The sequence below is a fragment of the Planococcus citri genome, chromosome 2 (genome assembly GCF_950023065.1).
Source record: "Planococcus citri chromosome 2, ihPlaCitr1.1, whole genome shotgun sequence".
Taxonomy (NCBI): Eukaryota; Metazoa; Arthropoda; class Insecta; order Hemiptera; family Pseudococcidae; genus Planococcus; species Planococcus citri.
The window spans coordinates 39952972-39971502 of NC_088678.1; the positions used below are offsets into that span (position 1 = coordinate 39952972).

The window sequence follows — 18531 nt, forward strand, 5'->3', positions numbered from 1 at the left end:
AATTGTTTGAATTAGATTTTCTTGTGGAAAATGCCACACTTTTTCATGTTTTGATCCTTTCGATGTTATACTATCACCCTTGCTCTCGAATTCCCCACAATATTATATCAGTGATGGTCAAAATGATTCCCTGGTTCAAATTTTGGGATATTACGCGCGTTTTCGATCTAATCTAGGAACATTGTGAAGTTTGGTAGTTTTCCATACAGCAATAATTGTTATTAATATGTAGTAGCCTATGCGTAAGAGAGTAGCGAGAAATGAGGAAAGCAGGGCATTGGGTATATTATAACATTATGGACACATTTACAAGGTTTCCAAAAAGGGATCCGCGAACGAAATAATACGTAAATGAATTATTGTGTATTATTGTGTACATAGATACCCGTAATATACAACAAGGATACATAAGAGAAAGAGGAACAGAGACAGGGAAACCGACCTTTCCATTATAAACCTAATACGTCGTATAAGGCGAAGGAAAAGGGGGGAGGGGGTAGAGAAATATAATGAGAAAAGAGGTAGTTTAGTTTTGAGGTTTCTACGCGTCCTGTGATCGAATACGAGTATATAGGTAGGTTGGTTTTGTGACGATTCTGTGTACGTAACGCATACTAGAGATGATAGAAGCGGAGGAGGGTTCTTTTCAGAGAATATTATGCATAATATATGGTATACAAAGTGTACACACACTAGGTATACGGTTATACTCTACAGCGAATATTTTATGTTTATAAACCATAGTCAACTAGGAACGTGATTTTTACGAAATAATAGCGAAAAACCCGAGATTTTTATCAATCGAATGACGCTATGATCAAGTGGCGAGACCAATATAGTAAACCAATACTGTAGAATATTCGTCAAAATGGCGATTATAATTTCGTTGCGGTGAAATGTCGCGAATATCTGTAGAAAAAATAAGGCTGCCTCGAGAAGAGTCGAGCAAATACGGGTAATTTAATTAAAAATATTACGCTTGGTCGCGGTTCACGTTTCATTTTTTGTAACTTAAGTACGTACCATAAAATATACGCAGGTAGGTATACGTAAAAGGGAGATTATATGGATTTCACGTGTAAATGTAGGTAATAGCATTTGACGAGCATTTTTACCTTTCGAAATTTTTCGATGAAACGGTACTTTTGATAATTTGTTAATTTGGTATCGGGTTGAGTAGAAGGGAATCAAGTAGGGATTAAAAATACCGAGGGAATTTTAAATATATGCAGAAATTGACCCAATTTTTACGTTGTTCTAGTTTCTTCCATTTTTATTTTATGGAGCAGATTTTTACATGTATTGAATTCGTTTTTTAAAGTAGACATTTTCAATTCCAATTCATTACTTTTTACTCGTCGAAAATACCTCAAAAAACAAAGCATTCTGCTGACTCAAATAATGGGGAATTTCATGACCTACAATTTCCTTTCGCTGAATTTTTTTCGATGGTTGAGTTTTCCTAAAATTTGATTTTCGTAAAAAACTGAAAGTCCTACAGAAAAAAGTAGAGGAACGAAGTATTGAAACTTACAATTTCCTGGGAATTTTTTCTAAACACGTTCTGTTATTGAAATATTTTGAGCAAAAATTAGAAAGTTGGAACTTTAAAACCACTTCTTTTCTTAGAACTTACAGTGTTACACGTTTAAAATCGATAAAAAATATCTCGCTTTCCAAAACCCCACACTTCCCAGTTCCCATTCTCCCATTCTGCAATTCAGAAAAATATACGATTGATTTCAGAACACAAATAATTATTTGGATAAAATCTTCTGAAAACACGAATACGTCCAGTTTCCAGCCGATTGAAATCAGAATTACAATCGTTTTTGAGCTCGTTCAAGACTGAGACCTCTATGCATCTTGCCTCCTCACACTGCCATCGCTCTCAATAATTCGCTACGAGTCGCGAATTCTTCCGTCATTCCGTCATTTTCTCTCCATATTTTAGAGGTTACTTTCTTGCTGCTGCTGCTGCGAGAGAAATATGTACGTTTGATTTTGCCTTCGTTGGTCGTCCACTTCATTGCAGGCTGCAAACTATGTCAACTGGACAAGAGTCGATGACGTGAATTGCATACGAAAGTGCTTCCAGTCGACACAGACACAGTATCGTCATCGTCGCTCGTTGCTTCGGACCCTCGATAGTGGACAGTACGCAGTGTTATCTTTGTATGTATACGATTAGTCGCCCGATTAAGAGGAGTAGAGAGGAGGTGGAAGAGTCGACAATACACATTTCCATTATTGTAATTAAGCTTCGGCGGCGTAACAGTCGTTAGCCTTTCTCCATCTGTGTGTCTTTTTTCAACATTCTCCACACATACTAATACTACATATATGTGTACAAGGAGTAGACGACGCGCATACAAGTGGACTTTACACACAATCGAGTAAATACGTACGATATGTGTTATCTCTGTCTATGTGTAGCTCTCACGTGCACTTTGGACTGTTTTTTATTTCAACTCATCAACTCTGTCAGCCATCCAAAATATTCGTAATGCCCGCCTTCTTCGCTTCGGTATACTAGACCTACGTACTTATAGACTTACGTATGTGCATTATTTACACAATAAACACGCTACACATACGTTTTACCTACATACTCGTAAACTCGCTCTCTACATTGTATACGAATATATAATTCATCACGAGTAAGGAAAAAGAAAAACAGACAGCTGAGAGAGCCACTGCGCCGGCCGCCGTGTCCACGTTTTCTCTCTCTATTTCGCCGGCTGTTTGTCTTCTTCTGGCGCAACAGTGTCTACTAGGAAGTAGATCACCGGCCTCAACGACGGTAGGTAGTAGGTAAATCGTTCGTTCGCATTATTGTACACATAATCGCAGAACAGAGGTACCTACACGTCGGTATGTCTAATTTTTCACACGCCACTTGGATACTGGATTTCTCGCCAATTGCCAACGAAAAGAAACGAGGAAAAAAATTGAAAAAAAAAACAATCCCAAGCTTACGTACTACCTACCTTTTTTATCGCGGTATCATATTTATACAGTGCGAAAAATTCACATGCACGCGTTGAAAATTGATACGCCACCGAACGAAGCTATAAAGCGCGTATTTAGCCGCGAAAATACATACTATTCTACAAGTTCGCCAGCGCGAGAGCAACAACTGATGGTGAGACAAATTTATAGTGGAACGTCAGTCGACGCGACGTTATACAAAAAACAATATTCTACTCCGCCAACCTTGCGTCGTCGCGCAAAAAGCGAAAATATGTACACGAACGCCTACAACACGCAACCCAGGCTACCCGCATCGCCATCGTCCTTAAGGGTGGTTTTTTCCCACCGAACAGGCTAACTAGACGTTCGTTAGAGAGCATCGCCGTCGCCAGTCGGTGATGCCCAAGATTCGAGAGGGTTTCCCGCAGGGTGCCTATCTCGAAATTTTTACAGCATGTATTGTTCGAAAATTTCTAGGAACCCGAAAGTAAATTCGTGATTAAGTACATATGAGTAAGGCATTTTATGAAAAGGTGCGTTTTTTTTCCAATGTTGATGTCAATCGACTGTATTGTTTTTCTGACGGTTCATGAAATTTTCAGAAATTTGACTTCCTTTAAAAATTGAACGAACATCTTCATTTTTTAAAAATCAACATCACAACAGTGATTATGATGCCTCCTCACTCTTCCTCCACCCAGTAGAAAATATTCCCCCACCCCCACCCCCACCAAAAAACAAACAAACCTGAAAATCTACTTTAAATGATAATATGCTGTTAAAATCACAAGAATAGGCAAAAAAATTGCATTCGAGCTCGAAATTAGTTATGGGGCTCTAAATACTGAAAAGTTCATGGATTGAGGAAATATACTACATACATAAATCCCATTATCATCAAGACCCTACACAGAAAAACACGAATTTTCATAATTATTGCATAATTCTTCGCTCCAGCCTATTCAACGGGTCTCCTCTTCTCCTGATCTCCGAAAGATGGTGTGTTTCTCGAATCTCACAAATGAAATTTCTGACTTCTTCACCATCTATTTCCGACCTTTGTTGATGAAAATTTATCAATTCACAAACTGCACTCTTTCGTCCCTGAATGTTTAAAAAGAGTACGAAGTGCATTGAAAAAATATTACCTACCTACTTTTTAGAACATTCAATTTACATATTATGTATTTTGTAGGAGATGGCGAAAAAAGAAATGTAGTATTTCGATCAAATTCAGTGGAGATTTTCATTTTGAACTGAACGTGGAATTTTTGAAAAAATCGTGATTTTTCTTACTCTAGCTCCTACCCAACATGTTTCGGGAAAAATGGCCCGCGTCCAAAAGATGGTAGGTATTTGAGATTCAGCGTCAACCTAGGCCATTAGCTCTAAAATCCATACAAATATCTCCATTTTTGTCATCGCGCATGGAAGTTTGACACTTTTTGAACATACAGGGTGGATTTTTTTATCTTTAAAAAAAAACAGTTATTTTGGATTTTGATGAAAATTGGTGAGGAAGTGTATTTTGAATGGGGAACTTAGCTAAAACATGTATTATGATGTATTTTGAGCTTCCTAACCGTACAGGAGGTTGAGTCAGAGTTTTTCAAAATAAGGTCATTGAAAAAAATGAATGGTTTTCTCCACTTTTGCGTAGTATCATCTCCCCCTAAAGCAAAAAAAATTGTCAATCTTACGGTGAGCTTGTAAACATTCCTGACCCATTCCCATTACCCTTGATTTTTCACTCTACTTTTGTTCTCTACTAGCAATTTTATGAAGGGGCGATTGTAAAAATTACAATTTTTCATCAACTTTATGCATGACACTTTTCAAAACTGAAACTGGATTTATGCTCTGCACCAAATTGAAATACTCGATTCATTCGATCAATTAATGCGAAATTCATTCATAAAATTATTTTAGAACTTACTTATAAGTGGCACTGAATACAAATATTCTACAGATTACCATTTCAACAAAACTCGTACTCACCTAAAACAGAAAAAAACAAAGTAGTGAATTAGCTAAAATCAATAATTTATCATCTTACTCGTCGTTGATTAAAAAAATATAAAAACATAAAATATCAAAATACGAGTCAAAGCTGGAAAAAGGCGACTTTTTAAAAAAATAGTGCAGGCTTGAAATTCAACTTGGATGGATATTGGGTAAGTTTTATAGAAGTTTTCGCGGTCATTGAGGCAAAAATATGTACCTATAATGAAAGAATGATTTCATCACGTCAAAATTTTTCACAATGTCAGAGTTAATGTCGCTATCATTACTGTAATTTTAATTAATTTTTGGTAACTTACATGTAATTTCGATGATAATTTTACAGTTTTCATAATGCGTTAAGTAATTTGTTTACAATTTAATTTCATGCCGATATTTGATCATTTTTTTGTAATTTTTTGCCATTTTTTTTTCACATAATTGAGCATTTCTGCAAAATTTTACTCAATTTTAACAGCGTTACATCATTTTTTAGGAAATTTTAACAATTAGTATAGTATTCCAAAAAATGTTCAATGAAACTCAGAAAAATTGTTTATAGCTAGTCTGGCCAAATTTGATCAAGTCAACTCATTTTAATGACAATTCTCTTGAGAAAAAATATTCAACATGTAAACTTTGGAAATAGAAACTTTAGAATTTTTTTCACAATTTTGTACACCTCATTTATTTTGATTAGGTACTTAGATTTACGTAAAAGCACATAAAATTCGAGAGAAAAAAAACTACGAATTTTGATAAAATACTGTACTGTGCAAGACGTCATTTGTTAGCGAAAATATGGTACAAATAATTCTCCTTTACGTTTTCTCGTTATCTAAAGAAAATTCTGCTCGTTTATACGATCCTGTCAGCACAGCTAGATCTTATTCTTTCGTTTCAAGCCACGTGGCCTTTCAGTAATATTTTTTCTTTCCTTTCTACAAATCAGAATAAATACGCAGAAAATGAAAATAATTTTCGTTTTTACGTTGTCACTAGATACTCGTTATACCCTTCATCCTCCTCACGGTATGTACATTCTCACACTACATTCCTCGAATCCTTTCGGATAGTCATCGTCGACTTTTCAAAACCGAGTATTGTACATCGCGATCGTTGGAAATTTTCATCTCCATTGGATATCTTTCACAAACGCGAGAGCCAGGCTTTCATTTGTTTCGGTTAGTATTGTACACACAACTACATTATATTTAAAACGAAAAGTACGTGATATTTAGCCAATACCTCGAATTAATGATAGATGGAGTTCGACCTTCGCTTACACCATGATCCGAAAAGTATTTCGTCGAGTACATGGCACATATGTGCATGTACAATACTAGTATGCTCGTAAACGTGCAAGGTCTATAACAAACATCCCTAGAATATTTTGCATAATCGAAGAATTGAAGGCAATGGAAAATTTACAAACAGGCATCGAAAACTCGAGGCGTTTTACGCTTGAAAAATTTTTGCGAGTATTTCCATCCTCGAAGGATATATTTTGTTTTTACGTGAAAAGTGCTAATATTTTACCTATCACTATACCCATGCTGTGTTATTTTATCAAGCATTAAAAAAGCGGCAATTTTTGATAAAAAAGACTTCAAAAACTCGAGAGAAGTTCAAATTGAACCATTTTTAGACAGATCATTTTTTATAGGTTTTTACGCATAGAACATGATAATTATTAAAAATGAAAAAAAGTTCGAAATTTTTTTTTGGAGAAACGTTTTTGCAGTTTTTTGAGTTTTCCTGAAATTTTCTAATTAAGACATAGAAGAGGGCCACTATCTTAAAACACTCAGAGAAATGAAAAAATGAAAAAATGAATCCTGGCATAGCTATAATGGAGTCAAACAAAAAAAGTCTTTTACCAAAATAGTTCAATTATTCCTAAATTGAAAAAGTTACACAGAGTGGGAAATTATTATTAAGAATTACCTTACATAAACAAATCTCAAGTTTTCAAAATTTTAAAAATCAAATACAAAAAATTCAACAACAAGATGTTTGATTCTCAAAGCTGAAGAAGCCATTGAATGAATTGGGTCATTCTATATTAATTCAACCAAACAAAAAGAAATGGATTTTCGATGTCTTGTTCTTCCATTTGAATTTTGGAAAAATTATACAGATGTTACTTTTGATATCAATTCAAAATGTAATTTTCAAAATGGGCACTTTCAATGCAAGGGACATTGGCAGATGGTCCGTCTACAAAATTAAAGGCAAAATTTTAAAGAAATGTCGAAGCCATGGATGTTATGTTTTCAAAATTGCTGAGCACAAATATGACGTCATTTTTACAATCTGACCCCTTTAAACCCCCCGCCCCCTTCGGGCACCTTCTACATAGAAGACAAGACCTAAAGTTATTGGAAATGCTCGAAAAAAATTTGCTATGTATCACTTTCAATCATTCCTCTACAAATACAAAAATTATTAGCAACTTGTTTAAAACCAGGAAGGAAAATTTTTCCGTTTTTTTCACTCGACGAAAACTTTACTTCCTGATGCTTGAAAACAGATTAGATCGACACAGTCAGATTAGAATACCGCCCAGTACACAAAATTTCGTCACGACCACTCGATTGGCAAATAAAAATCGCCAGAAACACCGCGAATTAAAACCGTTATAATCACGCGACAAATTTTCAAACTTGAAACCAAGACCAGGAACCTCGTTAAACCGGAAAACATCTCGTTGTTCCGAAAACTAGTACAAGTAAAAAGTACAACTATATTCAACTTGGGAAAAAACACAGAAATTTCAATTTTAGACCAAAAAAAAAAGCGAAGGAAACAAAAAGGAATACTGAGGTTGAAAAATGTTCGCGAGTTACATTTTGTGAAATTTCAAATACACGAGGTATAAAGCTCCTTCGGTCGGGCATCATTTTTTAAAAACAATTCACTCGATATCGAGCGCCAGGTTCTACCGGAGGAAAAAATCTCATTATTTTTCTCCTACGAAAGGAAGAAATTCGTCCTACAAAATAAAGAAATTACCTCCGCACACACATACAGCATTTTTAATAAAATACTACGTAACGTCGAACCAGGATCGTTCTTTTCAATTGTCGATTTCTTTCTAAGGTCAAAAAAAGAAAAAACAGAAGAGAATTCGCGTTAATTCGACATTGCCCTAAAAATCTACCAGCACAGATCCCAAGGAGCACACGTATCGATGTACGTTTATGTATGTAGGTACTAGGTAGGTATAGCTATAGGTAGCTTACCTACTCGTATATGCGAACCGTATATAATAGGGTTGGTTTCATACGAACCTTTTAGTCTCAGGATTTCTCTCTTACCATTACTCTTATTCTCGTTTTCAATGGGTTTATTTAGGAAAACGCCTTGAAATTAGCTCGACTACTTGGAAAAAAGAAAAGGTAAAGCTTCCATTTAATACAACGAAAACAACCATCAATATATCTACAGCAGTTTAATATTGATGGAAACCACTTGGCCAATGAACCAGCAACGCGGATGCAGAGGAGAGTTACAGTAAATCAAAAGGAAATAACATTCAGAAAAATATAACTCTTACCATCTTGGTTCATCGTACTATTTTATTCCCATTTTTTGAAAAAAAAAAAAAATCATCTATCTTTGAAATTCAGCTTTTGGTTGGCCGCTAAGCCCGTCTCTCGTTTTTCTCTTTCCATTTATATGTACATTACTAGAGCTGAAAACGGTACTCGCTGACAGCGGGTAACTATCGTATCCGTATCGTAAATTCTCGCTACTCAGTAGTAGCGGGTAGCGAATTGAAAAAATGTCGCACCGGTTCAGGATATAACTAGTAGCGCATTGAATGCGTAGCTGGTGTACCGGCATGACATCATCATTGTCATCAATCATGTCAAACGTCAATCACACATACGAACGACAGGTGTCGAAGCGTAACTCCTCCCACTTACGCATTATCAAATTTTGGGGTGCGTGCGCAGACCAAGTGCGAAAACTTTCGGGTTGTACTCGCTATACGCTACTATCTATATCCGAATCAACCCGATACAACCACTAGCGGGTTTAGCCGGTATTTTAACCAGATACCGGTAAGCGGGTAGCGTAACCGTTTTCACCTCTATGTAACTACTCGTATTACGTACTTACACGTTTCGCTCAAATGGAAATCCCCGAGAGAAACAGTGCAAAGGCAAACCACCCGCGAAAATGCGGTCGACGAATTATCGGTTAAAACGAAACGACGAAATTTTCAACAAAAAAAAAACTGAGAGCGAAAAATTTTTATTATAAAATAATATCGGTCGAAGCGATAATACACGTTAAACCAATAATATTTTCGTGTAAATGTGTACCATACTATGCGGTGCAGTATACCTACGGTTGTATTATACGAAAAGCTTCAATATCACGTCGGATTCGGTATTACGAAGGGTTTGGGACGTGAGCAGGGTTAAACTGTTGAATAAAATCGAACACGCCATATTTGCCGTATACTGCTAAGCCCCTAAAACCTACACTTACAGGGTGCCCAGAAATATCGAACACCCCAAAGAAAGTTTTTCATTAAAAATATAGGTAAGGTTGGCAACGTGAAATAGATGCATATGATTGGTGGAATGTTATCTCTCCAGTCCAACAACCAATCATGTGCTATCATTATTATCATTCACTGTGACCAACCAAAGTATTATATTATTAGTAGAAAACTTTTTTAGGGGTGCTCGATATTTCTGAGCACCCTGTACCTATGTAGTTTACCTACATACTCGTACTACGAGTAAATATGTAAGATGGCGGTGGCGACAATTGCGATCGTATTTATACTTATATTGGGCTGCTGAACCCGGCCTCAACACGCCGGCTTTATTTTAATCGACGAGTTACCTACCTCCAAAGACCTAACTACCTATTTCTTTTAAGTTTTCAGCAAATAAGATAGGCTGCAATGTATCGCGACCCATAGCCTACTGCAGGATAAACAACTCAGCAAGTACACAATGATAAAAAAATAGAGCAAATTTACAGCACATTTTTAGCTTTCATTTATTTATTTTTTTCAGAACTTCTTTGTTTTTTTTTCTTTTTTGACCAACATTGTATTCCCCGAAGCTTATTTTTCTACGCACTGCGAACTTGATTTTAAAAGAAAATGGATGAGAAAGGGGAGAGAAGAAGCTGGAGAAAAATTACATACACGAGAAACCAATAAATGTACGGTATGCTACGTTCAGATACGAGTATTTCAATTGAAGGGTAAGTCAACGTTTTTTTTTTTTGTAAATTTGTTTTTCCTTTTACTTTGCGGTACATTTCTTTGTAATTACCTACTTCGAGCGAATCGTTCGTGAACGAAGAGTCACTTTTAAAACTCGCGGAAGATTTAATCTACATATAAAATAAATGTTTTCATTCAAAATCAAAGATTTCTGCAAAAGATTCGAATTGTCCATTGTTAAAATCCAGAATCATGAATCATACAAGGGAATCATTTAGAACGACTGAACCATAATTCAAGACAATATTTAATTCGCTGAAAATTAGCTCATTTACTCGCGAATTGTTTGACTGTTAAAAAGCTGGATCAATTAATTCATAATTATTGCTCGTTTCTGAACTGGATAATTCGTTCAAAAATAGTAGTAGTCATTCACGAACGATTCCGATCACGAATTGGATGACCACGTCGGAAAACGAATTATTTGGTGAATAAAAAATGAAGGTTTATTTCTAGTTTTAAAGTTGGCCCGTCGTTTGTGAACGATTCGATTGTGAAGTGATTCGAAAAATTATTTATTTAGTTCGTGGATGATTTGTTCGAAACGAACGGGTACTTTGACCATGGAATGAATTTTCAAAAAAATTGATCGTATGAGAACGATTTGCTAGAAAATTATCCTTTCGTCCAAATCTGAGGTACGCATGTTCAATGTTCATGACGATTCGATCGTTACGTAAACGAAATAACGAATCATCTGGTAATTTCACTAGTTTACTAATTCTTTCAGGAATATTTTTTCGTTCATGAAGGATTCAAAACAGAAGATTGGTCACTATTTCGAACAATTTGGTCATGATCATGAAAAGAATCAATTCATTACTTAACGGTATCTAATCGATATTTTTTCAAAGATCATCCATCGTTCGCGAATGATGCGTTCAACAAAAGAGTCAGTCGTTCGTGAACGAAATCATAAAGTAAATAGGATTTGCTCGTTCAATCACAAAATGATCATATCAAAAAATATGATCTCGTTCTTCAAAAACAGGTAAATCGTCCACTCTCCTCAACGATTTAAACATGGAATTGATAACTTCATTCATGATTCCATCATCCATGTATTGCTGTCGAATAATTCTTTAGACACATGATCCAAATCGTTTGCACATGATGCGATCTGAATAATGGCCGGACAGTTCGCGAACGATTTGATAATGAAGTGGAAAAATAATTTAGTAGATACTTAAACGCTCATTTGCGTACAATTCATTCAATAGTCATTTTTTCATTCGCGAATGATTCGATCACTCACGAATGATCAATCATAAAAAAAAATTATTGAACTTTATAGAATAAATATTTCTTGGTTCATGAGCGATTCAATCTTCAATCATAAAAATCAGTTAATCAGAAATCTGTATACGTATGCTTTTGAGAAATTGGAAAAAAATCTTATTTCTCATTTGTACACAACCTACTTAAAAGCTGAATCCAATGAAATGAGTATAATGTGCATTTTTTAATTTCCTTAACAGATCGTTTGAAAATCGAAAATGATATTCGTGTTTTCAAAGAATTTATTTGAAAAATAGTATACTTGATCGTTCGCGAACGATTCGTTGAAAAGGCATAACTGGATTGTAGGCGATACTGATTCATTCGAAAGATCCAAAAAACTGATTCGTTCGAATGCGAATGATTCATTTCAAATCAATTTTTATAAATCAATCAAGAAATATTCGTTTGAAATTTCATGATTCTAAAAATCAATTCATTCTAAAAATGTATCACTTTTTTCCAAGTACACTATAGAATCCACTTCTCAGTTTTCATAGAACAAAATATCATCAAAAAGGTATCATGACTCATGAATACAATTTTTTACGACATAAAAGGATAAATTTGTTAAAAATAGATTAATTATGAAGCAGTTCAGATTTTCACGTGTAAAAATAATTTTAGATTTTAGCACCACAACGTCGACGGTATCGAGTGAGCCAGGGGGAAAAACGTGAATTTTCGATACCGTCGAACATCTAATTACTCGAGACATTGTTGCCAAATCGAATTTTCATGTTAATAGAATTCGAATCTGTATTCCATACACGGTTCATCCTCTACAGCCACATCTAGAGAGACAGACGATTTACAGTACGATGCCAGAAAAGGACGGATGGACTCGGGTTCGGCGAGTTAATTAATCATATCAACACGACGAACGAGAGAGTACCTACTTTACATACGTAAATTCTTCACTATGTTATTTTCGGCTCAATTGAGAGAGTTTGGTATGAAACAAATTATCACCAACAAAAATCGAAATTGAAAGTACTATACTCGAACACCTCTCGATTGCAGCACATACTACGAGTATTTTTCGCGAGACACACCGATCTATCTCTTTCTGTACTTCCTCCATTTCTTCTTACACCTTATAGAAACGTCCGATTCGGGTATAAATAAACTAACCGGTCGAGTAGAATTTTCTCGAGAAAGATAATTATGCAATATGCATACGATTGATTAACGCGATTCGATTATTAACTCGTTTTCACGCTTACTTAGTTTATATTACATTACAGTTCAATCAGTCGGTGATACACCTTCCGTCATCACTCGCGACATGAACGGTGCTTTACGAGAAGTAAAAGATAGAATACACATTTTTTTCTCAACCCTGGAGTACCTATGTGTACAAAACTCGCGCCTCTTTTTATTAGATCGATCGACAGAGCCGTCACTATCAGCGACAATATTGTCAACCGCAACCACTTCAATCGTCAGACCAATGATGTGAGAAATAAGGATACCTGCAAATGCTGGTTAACTTTATAAGATGTATATTTGCCTCGCATAAGTACAAATGCGAAGATAAAACTTGCTACCTTTACGTTTATGGTGGAAAATACGACGCAAAAATTCTCGATACTTTACTGCCTCGAATCATACTTCAGCTGAAATTACCGTATCGTTATTGCTCCTCTGGACCTTTGCAGGCTGAGTCGTTGGCTGCGATATTAAAACGACAGAGCGACGCGATGTCAACGTCGACGTTTGTGGCAGTAATTCCTCCAGGATACCCGGTTAATTGAAGCGTTTAGAATTTAACCTGCATCCTACAGGCCGATTTACCGCGCCGTAAATCACCATCGAGAATTCTGCGTCTTTCCACTCTTCTTATTCTATATTTTAAGCTGTCGATACCGATATACGATTCAAAGAGTACACTGAAACAGATCGCGACCTCGCAAGCTCCACGCACAAGAAAACTTGAGCGGGAAAAAGCTACCACGGGTAACTCTACACACGATGAATGAAATTTTCTTCTCCATTATACCGTTATTTATGGCGATAGCCAAGAACGGAAACTATCCTTAGCATATCTGCATGTGACTGTATCAGCCAACTATACTCATACGAATAGCCACGACTCGGAAGAAAGTGCCACAGCGATGGAATGATTGGAGGTGAAGAGGAGTACATCATAAACAGTCACGTAGTACATATGTACGAGTATGTACCTACAAGTACATCTTCAAATTAATACCGCACGTTCGATTACGTGCCTCTGAAAGCTTTTTTTCGCTCTCAGATCTCAGGTTATGTTCTTCGACGATGGATCTTTACACCGTCGTCAGCGTTTTTGCTCATTCTCGCTGACTTTTTTTTTTTTTCATTTTCATTTTCTTTTTTTTTTTCGTTCGTAATATCCCGCAGACGACTACAGCGTAGTGGTTCGACGACGAAGATATTGGATTTAAATGCTGTCAACACACATCGCAGAATGGATGAATATTTGATTCGATAGGAAATCGACGCCCTTATTATCATCGACTACAGTTTACTATACCCATACAATATACATATGTACATAAATCATTACATATTATGTTATAGGTGTACGTTCTCTCGAATGGAAGTTAACGGGTACCTAACCTATTGCATACGCCAATCTATAAAATATAGATATGTACTCGTAAGTAAAGAACTCCTGTAGCGAGTAATCGTCAAACGAAGATACTATTTTCAAAAAATATTGCACATACAGGGTGTCCAATCACACATTTATCTGATTTAAGTTCAGATTTAGATGAAACCGGGTGTACTCACGACGAAAACTTGACATGAACAGGATGCTCTCTGCTTCATATTGAAATTTGAAGAATTAATTTTATCCTATTTCAGTTTTTGTATGTGTGTGGGGAGGGTACAATTCACTACAGAAAATTCGTAAATAAAAAGTTTAAAAAAAAAATGGAAATACAAATCTAGACAGTCTCGAGGTATCCCTCTCCAATTTGAAGGGAATCGTGATTATTGAAAAGAGCATGGTCTGAAACTCCTAAACCAAAATTACAGCTAAGAAAATCCATTTTTCGTTTTTTTGTCAAATTTTTGAAAATCACAAATCGACAATTTTCGACTATTTGTGCAATAGGGTGATCCTTAACTACATGGCAAAAAAAATGTGCGATTTTTTCCGCTCCCACTCCCTAAATTGGTGACCTCTGGTGAGAAAATAATTCCCTATTTTTTATTTTTTTCATTTTCGAAAAATTCGGGCTGCTGTGGGCCCCTCGATTTTCAAAAATTTTTTTAAAAAATCTAATTCAAAGAAAAATTTTCAAAATTTCAAAATTTTGAGTTCCATCATCTCTAAAAGGTCCCTTTTGAGTAAAATAGACTCTCATGACGATTTTAGCCCCCTCCCATGAAAACCAAGCTGACCCGCCCCCCCCCCCAGAATAGCTGAAATTCATATATTGTGGGATGTCCTAAAATTAGTTGTTTTTGGCCTTTCCTCCGCTCAACCGACAAAGAGGTGTCCTTTGGTGAAAAAATAATTCCCTATTTTTTATTTTTTCCATTTTCGAAAAATTCGGGCTGCGGTGGGCCCCTCAATTTTCAAAAATTTGAAAAAAAAAAACATATTCAATGTAAAATGTTCAAAATTTCAAGTTCCATCATCTCTAAAAGGTCCCTTTTGAGTAAAATAATCTTTCATGACGATTTTAGCCCCCTCCCATGAAAACCAAGCTGACCCCCCCCAGGTATTTTACAAACTTCAGCTCCACCGCAGCCCGAATTTTTCGAAAATGGAAAAAATAAAAAATAGGGAATTATTTTCTCATCAGAGGTTACCACTTTAGGGGATGGGAGCGGAAAAAATCCCAACTTCAAAATAAGGACCACCGTAATACAATATATATCCTGAACCGAATTTTACTATGTATTTCCAGGCAGTCAGAAGCTTCCAGAGCGACTTTACGATTTTTCCAGAATCTAAAAATTTCTTCAGATGGATCATGGAAATTCATTTGGGCAGCAAAATATCGAGTAGTGGCTTATTCTCGAGTCTTGGCATGTTTAATTATTTTTCGAGAAGAAATTCGTGAGAATGACTATGCATCTTGTCCAAAACCATTCCCCTCCCCTACAAATCCAAATTTCTATATTTTGAGTCATTGTTGAGCCTCTAGCGCAACTTTTGATTTTTTCAGAAATTGAATAATTTGAGTAACCTTCTAGGAAATGGAGTTATGGCGAATTTCTGACCAGTTGAAGGAGTTTAGGTATTCAGAAATATGTACCTCAAATGCTGGAATGCGTTTCAATTCGATCGAAAGCCTTCAGAAAAAAGTGGCCCACTTTCCAATTCAATGAAATTAGCAGTTATTTGAATTTTCTCCAACTTTTCAAAAGTGTGGCAAAATATCAGTAAATAAGACGCGTTTTCTCAATTTGTATTTTTATGTACATATTTACTTTTTTCAACATAAATACTACGAATTTCCCGATTTGCCACTTTCCAACCCTTCTATTCTGATTCTCATCCAAACAATGGTCTCAGATTTGGACTCCTTTGCATCAGGGACCTCAAAACTTATCTTTACCCCTTTGAACAAGGAGTCTCAAATTTTTTATAAGACAGTCTTTCAACTCAAAGAAAATTATCTCCGTCATTTAAATAAAAATCCATCTTAATGCGTAAGGATCTCTCTGTACATCGGAGCAACAGTCTCCAAATTTCTATCTGAAAATTTCTTACATGAAAATGATACAAAATATCAAATGTCAACTCAAGTAACCATCAAGTTTTGTGAAAATGAAAAGTAGTTTTTTTCCATTTTCAAACCTAATCGTTTTTATAGGGTAGGAAGAAAGGGCGATTCGATAAACAAGTTTTTTTTTTTGAAATCTGACTATGCACAGTCAGCAAAAAATGTGAATGATTTATTTCATAAATACCTATTTGAAAAACATTCGAAGTCATATAATAATGCACATGACTTTGTGGGAGGGAGGAGGGGGGGAGCAAAGCTCGAATTTTTTGAGATCATAAAATGTTTTTAAAAACTATGAAATTTTGGAGGAAAAAATTGGTGTATTATGGTGGGAAATGAGTTTGTTGATAAATAAAAATTTACAACTATCGCAGTGGCTATAAGCTGCATAATTATAGGTATATTTATAAAAGTGCAATAAGCTTGATAACGAGGTAGCGGTAGGTGTTCGTCGACAAATACACACAGATTCGCCCAATACGACTTTCGGTATCTTTGAGCCGAATAAATTGTGTATAATTGGCCGGTTTCGAGAATCGTGATGCAGTACAGTTAAATGAAGTACTTTATCAGTATGTAATAGTCAGATACACGACTGTGTTGATGGTGTTTCTTCTACACACCGAACAAACGTAAGTAAACAAACACCCAAAATGATTCCAATCGACTGACGACCGATGTAAATACAATATACTTATAACCAATAAGTATTAATCGATGATATGTCAAAGATCTAACTGCGAATAATATACGCCAAAATACCGTCGAATATCAAAACTGAAGTCATCGATGTAAATTGTAAATCTGCACAAATCTTGGTCGTCCTTCTGTATCTGTTAGTCATAGTCATAACAGAATACTTCGGCTAATAAGGCTAGGGTATTGAATGAACAGATCACCGGTCAGTTCGAAGATCTGATGACGGATTTAGTTTCGGTGGAATATAATACAAAGAATGATGACTCATTACACTAGTAATACATAATTATATTGAATGAAATCTTACTCGGTATATGGGATGTTGATTGTATACACGAAACACATTAACGTATTGTAATATTATGAACCTGTTAGTTTACACACTAACAAACAAATTACAGCAAAATAAAACTCTCGAACTGATTCGCACAAGAAACCGAGCACCAGAACACTCTGATCGAATTAATCTTACGCACAAATTACCACCAACATTATTATCAGCACTATTAACACCCAAAAAAGCAATGAAGTGATGTCGGAAAATACATATTTTATAAATTAAACAAAGGAATGGCAGTCGAATAAACACTAATTACGTTCGATATAAAACGTTAGCCGAGCTAAAACTATATGCAGCGAGAACTGTATTTAAAAAAAAAACCAATGCAACACGAATTAAAAACACTTACACTTCGACATTTTTTCAAATAAAAAGAAAATTAAAACAGTCGTTGCATTTCGTTGGGAAAATCTGTACTTGTGGCGATGCTCGCACGAATCCATTATTTTTTAGATTCGCTCGTCAAAGCAAAGTTACGCTATCTGACGGATTTCTTCGGAAACTTGAAAAAATGTAAACATCGAATGATAACGAAATGGTGAAAAGGAAAACACCATTGTACTACATGGAATTTTTCGAGTGAGAAATGCAATTTTTTCAACTGTTCAGAAGTTCGGGTGAAGTTTTAGGTAGTATCAAATTGAAGAGAATGAAATTATCTATCGATTGATGTAAAATTTTCATCATTTCGAGTAAAAATAACGATTTTATGAACACTTCTATTTGCTGATTTTTTCATACTTCATAATGTAAACTTTAAACTGAAAATACTCAAAATTTTGAGCAAACACCAATGACCTAGGTATTTTAATATCGCAAAATGTTCGTAATTTTATCCTCTTTAAAATGGTTGCTGACCCGAAGCTTTACCTTGTATCGTTCAAAAGTTCTCGAAGATCAAAGTTGCAGAAAGTGGTCCCTGAACCCTGATTAACACTACTAAGTTACTGATGAAAACCATTTTTTTTTATGAATTAATTCTATTTTAAAAAACAATAAAATAAACAATTTTTGCGAGTGAATTCTAAAAATATTAAAGCAGTTTTTTAATCTTAAAAATAAAAACAACTTTAAATAAGTGTAAAACAATATCAGTGTAAAGTTGTTTTAAAACTTTCAATTTTATCACGTGTCTTGTTGAACAAATATAATCATTATAGGTAGGTAGTTTAGAGTAGTTATATTTTGAAGAACTTGGGTAATTTTCTTCTTTGTATCTTTTAATATCAATTTTGTGATCATAAAATTCTGAT

At 35.2% G+C, this 18531-nt stretch overlaps 1 protein-coding gene across 2 annotated transcripts in view; it reads right to left on the bottom strand.

The window, feature by feature from the left end:
• Positions 1-17703, bottom strand: part of LOC135835760 (ras-related protein Rap1) — a 47621-nt gene extending 29918 nt beyond the window's left edge. Inside the window, exon 1 of one of the 2 annotated variants that reach the window (XM_065350177.1) lies at positions 17246-17703. The gene's annotated coding sequence lies outside the window, so the exon portion shown is untranslated. Of the gene's footprint in view, positions 1-2990; positions 3110-17245 lie in introns of those variants that run through there. The other variant, XM_065350178.1, reaches the window with a different exon arrangement.
• Positions 17704-18531: the final 828 nt, after the last annotated feature.